The following is a 12,575-nucleotide window of genomic DNA, read 5'->3' on the forward strand; positions in this document are numbered from 1 at the left end:
GTTCTTTTTCTAGGGCTTTGTTATATAATGTTAGGTCATTTATTTGTTGGCTTTTTCTTCTTTTAAGGAATGAATTCCATGCAATGAGCTTTCCTCTTAGTATTGCCTTCATAGTGTCCCAGAGATTTCAATATGTTGTTTCTGTGTTCTCTTTCATCTATAAGAATTTTTTAATCTCCTTGTTATCTTTGCAACCAATTGTTTATTTAGTAGCATATTATTTAGTCTCCAGGTGTTGGTGTAGTTTTTATTTTTTTATCATTGATTTCTAATTTCATTCCATTATGGTTTGATAGAATTCAGGGTAGTATCTCTACTTTTTTATATTTGCTAAGAGTTTCTTTGTGACATAATACATGATTTATTTTAAAGAAGGATGTATGCGCTGCTGAGAAAAAAGTATATGCATTCATTGAAAGATGAAATACTCTATATAAGTCAGTTAGTTCTATAGTTTCTGTGTTCAGCTTTTGTTTGGAAGATCTATCCAGTGGTGAAGGAGGTATGTTAAAGTCACCCAGAATTATTGTGTTGTGGTCTATTTGACTCTTGAACTTGAGAAGAGTCTCAAGTTCAAGAGTCAAATAGTCTATGTTTGATGAACATAGACACTTCATTGTTTAGGGGATGTAAATTTATTATTGTTATGTCTTGTTGATGAATGTTTCCCTTAAGCAGTATGAAATGTCCATCTTTGTCCCTTTTGATTAACTTTGACTTGAAGTCTACTTTATTTGATATGAGGACAGAGACCCCTGCTTGCTTCTGCAGTACATGAAAGTGGCATGATTTTTCCCAACCTTTCACCTTCAGTCTGTGGATGTCTTTTCTGAGATGACTCTCTTGGAGGCAGCATATTGTTGGGTCTTTTTTTTTTTTTTTAATCCAGTCTGTCAGTCTATGTCTTTTGATTAGTGAGTTTAGGCCATTAACATTCAGAGTTATTATTGAGACATGATTTGTTTTCCCAGCCATTTTGGGGTATTTTTGGTATTTAACTTGACTTGGTTTCTCCTTTTATTAGTTTTCCTTTAGTTTTCTGATTTTCATTGTTGTTTTTCAATTCCTCTTCATGGGATATTTTGCTGAGGATGTTCTATAGTACAGACTTTCATGTTGTAAATTCTTTTAATTTTTGTTTTTCAAAGAGGGTTTTTATTTAATCATCAAATTTAAAGCTTCCTTTTGGTAGATATAAGATTCTTGGTTGGAATTCATTTACTTTCAGAGCTTGATATATGTTATTCCAGGATCATCTAGCTTTCAGGTCTGGGTTGAAAAATATGCACATCATCTATTTGGTTTCCCCCATATGTTATCTGATTAATTTATATCATGGTGTTAATATTCTCTCCTTATTCTGTATGTTAGGCATTTTCATCATAATGTGCCTTGGTGTGGATCTGTCATGATTTTGTACATTTGGCATCTTGTAAGCCTCTTGAATTTGGTTTTCCAACTCATTCTTCATGTTTGGAGAATTTTCTGATATTATATTTCATTGAATAGATTGTTCATTACTTTGGTTTGGAACTCTATTCCCTTTCTCTATCCCAATAATTCTTTAATTTGGTCTTTTTATGTAGTCTAATATTTCTTGAATGTTCTGCTCATGGTTTCTTACCATTTTCCTATGTTATCTACATTTTTTTCAAGATTATATATTTTGTCTTCATTGTCTTAGGTCCTATCTTCCAAGTGGTCTAATCTGTTGGTGATGCTTTCAATTGAACTTTTAATTTGATTTATTGTTTCTTTCAATTCAAGGATTTGTATTTTTTTTTAAATATCTATCTCTATATTGAAGTAATCTTTGGTTTCCTGTATTTGTTTATGTAGCCCTTTGTTGAAATGATCTTTTGCTGCCTGTATTTGCTCTCTTTTATCATCCTTTAATTCACAGAACATTTTAATCATGTACATCCTGCACTCCTTCTCTGTAATTTCTTCTGCTGTGGTTGCCATGGATTCTAATAATATGGTACCTTGATTTGTTTGGGGCACTTTCTTCTCTTGTCTTTTCATATTGATTGTGTGTCTTCTCTTGTAGCACTGTGGATCCAAGGCATTACTGTTTTTACCCTATAGACTTACAGTTCCCCTATAGGGATCTAATACCCCCCTCCATTTGAGGAGAAGGACAATGTTATCAGATCCCAATCTAAACAGTATACACCCTAAAAACAAATGTTTGTTATTACGACATTTACAGTTTGTTCACAATGTACAGAAGTGGTGAATTCAATTATATATATATATATATATATATATATATATATATGTGTGTGTGTGTGTGTGTGTATATATACATATATATATAAAACATACACACATGTTATATATATATATATATATATTCAGAAGTTTGTAAAATGGTTTACATTTGCTGATGGTGGACAAAGAACTGGGGGTTAGCAATAGAATGATATTCTAAGGAGGTAGAACGTGAGGATATAGAGTTGTTATATCTTAGAAAGTATGAAAGAAAAATCTAAAGAGGAAGATTAGTAGCAGGAGCAGGGAGAGGAAGTAATTTTGGATAGACAATAAGTGGGAAGACAGTAGAATAATTAAAACAAACATATATATTGAGAAAAATAAAAAATGTTAAAATAGTAGAAATTGGTGGGATAAAAGAAATACACACACACACACACACACACACACACACACACACACACACACACCACAGCTGTAATATACTATTCAGCCATCCCAGTCCTCAAAATCTTAATTCATGCAACATACTTGGTTTCACATGTTGAGGATGTGAGGGTGGGAGAATAGAGAGGGAGTGGAGGGAACCTTGAAGGAAGATACAGGATTGTTTTGATTGGGAATCCATGTCTTTACTTCTCATCCAATAGGTGGGGTCATCTGTTGTTAGGTGGTATTTCCACCCTCAGGGTGGTGAAGTTAACCAGGGTGTCACTGTGCTAGGGTAGCGGCTGCTGGGCAGAAGGGGGAGTTAGAAACTGGTACCTGGCCAGCTGGAGTTCCAAAACTGGGAGTTGCCCCCACTGAAGATGGTGATGAAGTTGACCCAAGATGGAAGCACCTGCTTTCAGCAGTGGGCTGTCAGGTCATGTGGGAGGAGCCAAGTGATGGTGTTGGAGGATGAGTTTAGAGATGAGCTTGTACAGTGTGTGGCTGTCATCTGTCTTCAGAGCCTGTGTGAAGTTCCCAGGTACAGGCAGGCTACTGTTCATAGGGGAATGCCACCTCCCTCTGGCTTGCCATCTTGGATCTCATCACTAAGTAGCCTTTTTAATAATTGAGAACTTTTCATCCTTATAACACAGTTCAGAATTTCTCTTTATTTTCCCTGAAACATGTAAAGTTCTAGAAGGTAGATCAGCTATGTGATTTGATTAACTTTGGTAATAACATGGACAATCCCCAGTATAAATGGAACACAAACTTGCAATGGAAAGTGTTATATAGGAAATATGTCATGCTTGAAAACTTCTTGATGCAGAAATGCAGCAGCAATGAAACTTACAGAGAAAGGGTTTTCTGGTGACAGAATTTCTAGATGTGAAATGGACATCATTAGTGATTTTGTATAAATTGTAGCCTGAATTTAATTAAGAAAATATTTTAATTTTCTCATCATGAGCAGTGATACTATAACTTCATTATAAACACAGGTTATATAATATTCATTCAATATTAAACAGTTTGAGAATGAAGTGAGGCATTATTAGTCATACCAAAATAATGGGTGTAAAACAAAACTATAAAAATTATATTGTTTTACATATTATTTTTTAACATTTTTGTTTTGTTTCTGGGCAATATACTGGAAACAATGGAAATTCTTCCTTTCTAATGGCTGTATAGTATTCTCTTATAGGATATTAAATAGGGCTGCCTTATTTTTTCATACTATAAAGCCTTATCACACAATTCAGTTTTTTATATTTTTCTACTCAAATGTTTGCCTTCACCAATTGACAAATTCCTAGAAGAGTAATTGTCTGCATAATTTGTTTGCATATTCACATTTAATTTTAAAAGAATTTTAGTTGTTGATGGGCCTTTATTTTATTTACCTTTTTATATGTGATGCTAAGAATAGAACCCTGTGCCTCACATGTGCGAGGTGGGTGCTCTATCGCTGATCTACAACTCCAGCCCCACACATTTGATTTTTTAATATACTTCCTGAAACTACTTTACAGAGGAGATAGAACCTATACAAAATTCCAATCCCAAGGTATCAAAACATGCCTGCCTCAGGACTGGGGTTTTGGCTTGGGTGGTAGAGTGCTTGACTAGCATGCATGAGGCACTGGGTTTGATCCTCAGCACCACATAAATATAAAATAAAGATATAGTGTCCACCTAAACCTAAAAAATAAATATTTAAAAAACTCTGCCCCTTTGCCTCACCAATTTTATTTCTTAAATAATTTTATTATCTTTTTGAGATTAATTAAGTATACATACTAGTCAAACATAAAAAGTTCATGTAAGCAACTTTTGGTTGAAACCTAGAATGAAGCCAAATATCTACAAAATGAATGGAAATCAAAGGATAAAATTTTATCATAATTCATAAAAAACATAGTTATGTTTTTTACAACCATATTACTAAAAATATATAAGCCCAAATTTTTAAAATGCTACATTTCTATGCAAGAATGATATCTCAGCATCTCATGTTGCTAAACTGAACATATTCCACTTCACAAAGGTAGCACAGGTTCTATTTCACCATTATCAGTTAAGGGCAAAACATTTTATTGGATTCTTGATTTTTCCCTAATTCATTTTTTCCATAATAATAATTATTTCTATTCTTTTTTCATAATTATATATCATTTATTATAAAATATAAAGATTTAGAATTATTTTATAAAATATGTAGACTTTAATTTGAAAGACTGATGGCACAAATGAAATTTATGATCTTAATATATAATTCCATTCTTAAAGTTATTGGCTTAGTACTTTGACTGTATACAGATTTTTATCAGAGAGATTTTTTTTTTGGTACCAGGAATTGAACTCAGGGGCACTCAATCACTGAGCTACATCCTCAGTCCTATTTTATATTTTATTTAGAGACAGGGACTTACTGAGTTGCTGAGTGTCTTGGATTTGCTGAGGCTGGCCTCAGCCTTCTGAGCCACTGAGATTACCATGCCAGGGTTTCAGAAAGCATTTTGATATAATGTTATCATTATTGTTCTGCCTTATTTTTTGTGCTTTATTTTTTCTTACCTAGGTTTTCCTTTCAACTTCAAAATAAGTGTGTAACATTTCAAATGTTATTTAACATATTCTCTCACCATTTATATAATGCTTGTTCATTTCCCTTAACTGTAACTATTTCAAAGTTAATGCACATTTCCATATATATAGTAAACTGATTTCAAAATCAGTTGATGCAGAATTGCTGAAGCAATAATATTTATAATGAAGCAAATATAAATAACATTTATACTTCAAATCACATATATAGTTTTAGCAATTACATATAAAATTTCAACTGTATGTGGTATCCAGAAGCTAACCTAGATTTCAAAGTGAAGATTCAGACATTAATAATAATTCTAAATGGCATGTCTGATATTCTTATAGTGACTGGATGAAATGCTAACTTACAAGATCACATGTTTATTATGCACAAGTACAGAATGTCAGTAACAGAGTTGAAGGAGGCATTAGCAATTGAAAATTGAAAGATAAAGTGAAAGTCAAATGTGAGATTGGGACAGAATATTATAGTTGCAGTCAAACATCAATAAATGGCAAGGTTTGAGGGAGCTGTTTTAATCTATATTTGCCATTTACACTTGTATTTTCTGTACTGTTTTCTCATTTCTTGCCTCTTTCCCATATCATCTCTTGGTAGGTTTGCCTATTTTTAAATGACAAGTATAATTACTTGGAAGAGTTCCATCCACTTTGAAAATACTTTAGTCTTTTCTATAAGGATATCTAGGATCTTGGAAGCAAGATTTACTCAAATTCTTGACATATAAAATTCCTTTTTGTTGAATTAAAATTAATTTTGGTTTTTAAAAGAACTTGAAACATACTCTCCAATAAATTTGCTGTAGCTTTTAAATCTCTTTAGAATGTTTAAAATTTTTGCATTATGATATCCTCTTTAAAGTTTATCTTGCCTGTGTAATCAAGTTAACCAAGCCCTACTTGGTTGCCTTAATCAGAAAATAATTTTGTCACCAGGCCAGGAGTCACAAACGCTGGGTGGATAAAGCAGCAGCAGCAGCTGTAGCAGCAGCTAAATCAGATAAAAAAAAAGAACAGAAGGGGGATGCAGGCAAGAAGCTTGTGGTAAAGAAGCAAGGAAAGAAGGCTGTTGGTGTTAAGCAGAAGAGGCCTGAGGGGGGAGAGGCTGCACCTTCCAAGAAACCAACAGCTGAAAAGAAACATGTTGCAGAAGAGAAAAAGTCTGCTGCGTAAACTCTTAGAAAGCTGTTTTATTCCATAAGTTCAAATAATTTTGGGCAGTTTATTTTGAATAAAGAGATGAGCAAAGATGAAAAAAAAAAGAATTTTGAGATAGGTAATTGTGTAGTTCCTCCCAAAAGGTCACATCAATGAGCATAAAACAGGATAGATCTAGTGCATTTCCTCTTAATCTAATTTTGGTAAATGTCAGATAAACTTTTTTTGCCGTTCTCACATATGTTTATAACCCACGGATTTTTGATTATATCATATATTGTTTAGATAAGAAGAGAAAAATCTGTTTGGTGCTCTGTTACCACCACAAATGTCTCTATAAACTGATTTTCAATTCCTGTTTAGTTAGAACTGATTTTTTTTAAACAAAAAGTATGCCCCTAATATAAACACCATTTTATATAAATTTCCAAGGCCTAGTGATGATAAAAGAGTCAAGAAAATGCACTCACACTCAAACATACAAACATTTCTGAGTTTGATTTAGTTAAAACCATTTTCTAGAAATGTTCCTCTGTTCTGTCATACTAGCCAACTTCAATCAAAACATTTCTCTTATGAATTTATATTTTTTACTTTCTTTTTACCATCCGATTCGGTATTGACCTTGAAATTTTTCATAAGAACATTTCAACATGGCTAAACTACATAATCATCAATTTGAATAAAAGATTAAATTTAACTTAAAATGATTACCTATCTTCAAATTTTAGGTCTCCTCACTTTCCCCGGCTTTCCAATGGAAAGAGAAAAAAAAATCCCTGATATAAACATCTGTCATGTATATTTCTCTGTATCCGTGTATGTTAATAGATATTAATGCAGAAATTATAATTTAGGTATTCTACTCAGTTATTAATCATCTTTGGCTAATTCTAGCAGTTAGGACTCAGCTTTCTCTGTAGAGTCCCTTCATTGACTATTAAATTGCTGAATGCATGAGAGTTTATGAACCTGAAAAACCTATCATTGGAAAGGAAAATGCATTGTATTTAAAAAAGAAATACATGTTCTAAAGTCTCTATACCTTTGCATTTAGGCCAGTTTGCATCATGCCATGTTTTATTCATTATAAAGAGCACTGAAAAAAAATCTCTGCATTGGTTTTTACTTTGCAATCCTTTTCATTCAAATAGCAGTCCTGACATTACATTACTGCCTGCACATGCACACTGAAGCTTGTAGACAGGTGCTGGTGGATTAGAAGAAAATCTAAAATCCAGTTGAAGTAAAACTGTATTACAAATATTCCTGATGGGAGATAGAACATTTTTTATATCATGCCATTTATGACTCTTAGTTGTAATGTGGTTCTAAAAAAAATTGTATGTTGAAAGTGCAGGCATTTTAGTAATAACTATTTTAAAATTTTATATATGTGAAAAAGTGAAATAATAATGTCATTGTAAATAGGTCTAAAATGACTCCTTGTGTGTAAAACAAAAATAGTAAGTGTAATGAAAGCTTTGGCCAAAGTTAAATTGTTTTCTTTATTTATAAATAGAGCTTTCCCTATTTACAACTACTTTGTTTAATTTTAATTAATTGAGTCTTAAGTTTAGTGAGATGTAATATTAACAGCTTCCTTTATAAGAGTTAACAGAAGATCAGTGTGACTGAATAACTTGCTCAAAGTCACACAGCTAATAAATTGGTATATTAATTTCCTATTGCTGATGTCATAAAATACTATAAACTTAGGGACTTGAAAGCATACAAAGTTATTATCTTACCAGTTCGTTTACCAGAAGTCAAAATGGGTCTCAGCTAAAATCAAGATGTCCACAGATCTGCTTTCCTTTCTGGTAGCTGTAAGAGAGATGCATCTCCTTGCCTTTCCCAACTTCTGAAGAAGTTCATCGTCAAAGCCTGCAGTGGCTGGTTGGTCTTTTCTCATGTTACATCATTCTAACTCTTCAGATTCCCTCTTTCACTTATAAGCACCCTTGTAATTACTTTGCTCACTCAGATAATCTAGGCTTATCTACCGATCATAAAATCAGCTGCTTAGCCATCTTACTTCCATCTCCTCCTTTAATTATCCTTTGACATATAACATGTTCATAAGTTTCAGGATTAGGACATGCACATCTCTGAGGAGTGATCATTCTGTGTACCACAGGTGCTTGAGAGTTTAGACCTAATTTGTCTGATTGCAAAGCTCATGATCTATTTCGCTATGCTGTATGACTTCTTAAATAACAATGTGTGTCTTTCTTTGAATGTGAATATTTTATCAAATTGAGATGTATAGAATATGACCAGTTGTTTTATAGTAAGTTTGAGCAAAAGAAAAAAGGAAAAGTTGCCTGTTACTTGGTGATGTACATCAAGGCAGAAATCCATTTCTTCTGGCACAGTGTCAAACACATCAGGTAAAAACAGAATACAGCTTAGGTTTCCACTTGGCAATGGGGCATATGTAATAGAGGGACTTTTCTTAGCAATAAACTGGGCCAAGGGCTCAAGACAAATGCTAGGCACACAGATAATTAGAAGTATGGGCAGGCATATAAGGTTGGACTAAATCAATCTCTCTGTCTCTGCCTTCTCTAATCTGCTATATATATTTTTTATTCTAGAGTTTCTCAAATTCATACATTAATTCCACACATGCTGACTGAGTACTAGTTCAAGGACTCTTTGGGAAGACAAAAGAATTAAGTGTAGCTCTACCAACAGTAAACTTTCATAGCTTTCTATTTGGCTTCTTTGTTCCTTTAGGTACAAAAAAGCAATGTTGCGATTAGTTTTTCAGAGTGTTTTTCAACTTATCACTATTCTTTTCTATTCTTTCACCTCTCTAACACATTGGAATAGGTGTCCTTTAAATTAAAACTATCATTGTTCCTTATTTATAGAATAAGAATAGTAGAAAAATATCAGAACTCACTCTTCCACACTAAAGAGTCAAAATCTTCCATTTGTGACTTGATTTCCATCTCCTTCATGTGGTAATTCACATATACTTTCTCATTTTTGTAAAAATTCACAAAATCCTTCATTAGCTATAATAGCATTTAGGAAGCATTAAACTTGTTTTTTTTTTAGAACCCTATACTTATACATAGTAGTTGGGTTAATCATGACAAAATCATACATGCCACTTATATAGGATTGGTGGGGTCAATGTTTAACAACACTACAATGTTTAACAACAGAAAACCAACAGAAAACCAGATCAGGCATTCGACAGCAGGCATCTACTACATTGTCCACTGTATTAATAATCAGAACAATTTGAGTGGGGGAGTAATTCCAACCCCATTAAAATTGTTATTATTAATACAGTGGGCTGTGTATGCCACCAAGCCTTGCTTACTTTCCCTCCTTTGCCATCTTAGCTCCCTCAAACTAGAAGCTTTAGAAACCCAGACAATATAAACTATGTAACTGAAAAAAATTATAAAGTTACATACAGTTGTATTAATTTCTATTATTTAGTGGGATTACAGTTTCTTAAGTAAGATAAAATAGGGTAGGAAAGCACAGAAAGTGTGAAGTATTGAAAAAGTGATCAGGAAAGAGGCAAGAGATAGTTAGCAGGCATTAGCTATAAAGAAGAAGGAATAAAAATTGAAAGTCATAAAAAAAAGAGGAGAAGGAAGCAGGAAACTTAGGCTGTTACTGGGGGAGTGAAGGAGGTAATAAAGGGGCCCAGAACCTAGGTATGAATGAACCAGCAAATATAAGATCAAAACAATTTAAACTCTTAATTGTACCCATCTAAGCCCAATCAAGACTACATGTGTAAGAGAACTATTAATATGTAAATTACATATATATTTTTAGACCTATCTATGCAGTGAGAGCATACACAACTATACATGCACATCAAATACACACAAAATCATGCATAAGGAAAAAAAGTGAGGAATAATACAACATGATGAAGTGATTGAAAAAAATTGGAAAAAAAATTTAGAAAGAGTAAGAAACAAATGGCCATATGGAAAATAAGAGAAAAAGAAAGATTGGAAGAATGGAAATAGTAAAAGGAAAAAAGACCAAAAAAATAAATAAATCTTCATGAAAGATACAGGGTTTGTTTCTGCTGTGATGGTCAAATCTTTTGGCAGGGATGAATTTTCAGTCTTTAGTATTGGCTCCGTATTTTCAGTCACTGACCCTGTGTTCCTCACCTAGCTGCCAGCTGTGTATAGTAGCTTTCTGTGGCTTCCAATCTCCCAGTTTTGGTGGGACAGCCTGGGGAGTGCTGATGAACTGGGTAATCCCGTAGCAGGAGTGATGCAGAGTTCTAGATTGGAGTTACCAGTTGTTGGGGTTTGGTCCTTGGTGAGTTTTAGAACTCTGTTGGTGGGTATTTGAGTTTTGGACCACGCCCCCTGTTGATCCGGAACAGCCAATCTCTGCTGGACTTCTAGATCTCTGAGGCTTCAGTAAAATCCACTTTTTAGGGCAAAGGGACTAAGCCTGCATGGGTTTCACCCTCATCACTATGGATGTGAATTTCTGGGTATCCACCCTGCAGTGCAAATGCTCTAGTGTGGCCACAGTCAGTGTCTTCGCAGTAGCAGCTACCACCTGGTGCCAGTAATTAGAGTTTTCCTCCTTGGGATCCAGTTGCTGAATGGTCCAAGTAAAATTTTATTTGTGCCTATTTCAATTTCAGTCTCTCTGGCTCAGGCACCTTCTGGGAATTTTTTCGTAGGCTTCTATCAACTTCCTTTATAAATTCCCATTCCTTTTATTCTGTTCCTAACTGTGCCATCTGTGTGGGGATAGCTTTTAGTGTCTGGGAAGGTTTTCCCCACCTGTAGCCTGTTCTGCATTAGCAAAGGGCTGCATGGGGAGTGCTTATGTTCCTCATGGACTGCTGTGGATTTATTTTCACTGAGTCCTTTCCCTGATAACCCTGTTTTTGTTTAAACTGGCTTTCCTCCGTAAGCCACATGTCTTCCCAAGTCAATTTTTCTTTATTTATAAACTTTTTTTTATCGTCAGTCACATATCTTTTCTGGCTGTGGGCCTCACTCCTCTCCCCTGCTGGCGGCTGGACCCATTGCATCTCTAAGGTATTATTTCTTCTGTGCAAGTTACTGACTTTCTGTAGCTCTATGAATGGTTTTAAAAGTTCAATATTAAGTTTCAGTGAAGTTCTGGCTGAGGAGCAATCTTCTCCCTTTGTAAGTCTAGTGCTGAGGAACTGTTGGCCTGTGCTTGCTTTTTCCCCAGTAGGCCATCTTCTCTCCATAAAACTGGGGTTTTTTTTAAATAAAAATACAAATAATATAAATTATGACCCTGAAAAAATATGAAGTTGTCACAAATGTATTGGAAGCTCTAAGTCTTCAAATTAGTCTTTGATTAAAAATGAAGATTGGTATTATAGAAAGCAGGGGCAAAATATGTGAATAGATACATGAGTAAAGATACTTAAAAGGACTAACAAGCATTGCAAAAGTTGATTAACCTCATTAGAATGTAGGGAAACACAAACTAAAACAAAAACTAGAGATTACTGCCTGGCCAACAAATTAAAGAAAACAGAGAATGGCAAGCATTAATGTGGATTTGAAACAATTGAGCAATCATACAACTGTGCGCCGTGTATGTGTGTAAATGGGTACAACAGCTTTGAAAATTATTTGACCAAATATTCAGGCTGGGAATTGAAGTCAAAATTAGAAAACATGGATATCAAAGTGTTGTGGAAGATATGGCTCATGGGGTAAAATAAGCATTATATATTTCAGCTCCAGTAGCTAAATTAAAATTAGATGTAGTTACTAATTTTAAAAGTAATTAGTAAGACAACAAATAAAGTTTGGTCTTTGTAGAACATCATAAAATAAAAGTCAATACCTCTGTATTTCTGAATTCTACCTATCTTTGAACTTAAAAAAAAAATCTTATCTAGACTATTTTGGACAAATGACATCACAGAGATAAAACACTTTGGGTGTTTAATATATAATGTGGTTCAAAAACCCTCTTTCATGCAAACTTAGCCTCACTAGTCAGTCTTGTGAGTCTTAAGGTCATATGCTACTGTTCATTCCATAACAGATAACTATATCTGTTTGATTTTTTTCTTCAATACAATCGTCATTCAGGTATTTTAAGTAATTTGTTCTCAAGTTAAATTGCCTCAAACTCACTGTGAAACTTGG

The 12,575-nt window shown here is 33.8% G+C and overlaps 1 long non-coding RNA gene across 1 annotated transcript in view; it reads right to left on the reverse strand.

Annotated features, from left to right (window-relative positions):
* Positions 1 to 8,378, reverse strand: part of LOC144369598 (uncharacterized) — a 28,106-nt gene extending 19,728 nt beyond the window's left edge. Inside the window, exon 1 of the long non-coding RNA XR_013429386.1 lies at positions 8,175 to 8,378. This is a non-coding gene — a long non-coding RNA (uncharacterized LOC144369598). The remainder of the gene's footprint in view (positions 1 to 8,174) is intronic.
* Positions 8,379 to 12,575: the final 4,197 nt, after the last annotated feature.

Source organism: Ictidomys tridecemlineatus, chromosome 12 (assembly GCF_052094955.1).
Source record: "Ictidomys tridecemlineatus isolate mIctTri1 chromosome 12, mIctTri1.hap1, whole genome shotgun sequence".
Classification (NCBI taxonomy): Eukaryota; Metazoa; Chordata; class Mammalia; order Rodentia; family Sciuridae; genus Ictidomys; species Ictidomys tridecemlineatus.